Source organism: Glycine max, chromosome 5, assembly GCF_000004515.6.
Source record: "Glycine max cultivar Williams 82 chromosome 5, Glycine_max_v4.0, whole genome shotgun sequence".
Taxonomy (NCBI): domain Eukaryota; kingdom Viridiplantae; phylum Streptophyta; class Magnoliopsida; order Fabales; family Fabaceae; genus Glycine; species Glycine max.
In genome coordinates this window covers 36,462,869-36,463,750 of record NC_038241.2, presented here as the reverse complement: position 1 = coordinate 36,463,750, position 882 = coordinate 36,462,869, and the positions used below count along the sequence as shown (strand labels likewise).

Sequence of the window (882 nt, the reverse complement as noted above, 5' to 3'; positions counted from 1 at the left end):
CATGAGAGACTTTACACTTTAGGGACTAATGTGGATGGAAGATGGAGAGGGATGGATAAAAGAAGAGGGGAGAATGGCTAAAGTGAGAGAGTTTCCCTTGTGAGAGATGCTTAGGCTTTGAGTGTATTCAATAGAGAGCTCTTAGTCTCGGTGTGTCTTTCTCTTTTGCTTCCTACCCCTTTTATAAGCTGAAGGTAGCTTAAAATTCACGAGGCGCTAAGCGTGCCCTTCCGGGCTTTGCGAGACGATCACGTGCTGAGCACGATAACGTCTAGACTTAGCATGGGATTTCGCGCTTAGCGCACCTTAAGGCTTATTCGTGGGTCTTCTTCGCGTTAAGCTTGAGCTTGGTCGCTAAGGGAGGAGGTGTGTTTAGCCTGACTTGTGCGTTAAGCGAGTTGTCTCCATCTTTAACTTTTTCTTCAAGGCTTTTTTTTCCTCAAGTTTTTCCATTAATTTCCTTGGAAGGACATGTAATTTTCTTCTTTTGAATTCCGCTAGTAAAAAATTAATAGGATATTAAATTCCTCATTATTTTATAAAAATAACAGTAAAATAAAGAAATTTTAATTATTCTTAGTCAAAATTGACTATCAATTAAACCCAATTTTAAGCCACATCATCACGCTTTATCACTGACACATCATTATTACATCACTTCCTTCAATAATGTGACACTGATATACCATTGATTGGGCGCGATGACGTGACACTTCGTCTACCACGTCATCACTTAACGAAAATTGACTAACAGGGAATAGAAAATTTTTTCAGGTAAGTATTTGACAAAAAATAATAGGTAGTAATATGAAAACAACTTATTTTTCAAGTATGGAAAACATATTTAACATATGATCATGAAAACTTATTTAAATCATATAT

At 36.7% G+C, this 882-nt stretch overlaps 1 protein-coding gene across 1 annotated transcript in view; it reads right to left on the bottom strand.

The window, feature by feature from the left end:
* Window positions 1–882, bottom strand: part of LOC100796213 (homeobox-leucine zipper protein ATHB-6) — a gene marked incomplete in the record, with an annotated part of 3,495 nt that overhangs the window by 685 nt on the left and 1,928 nt on the right.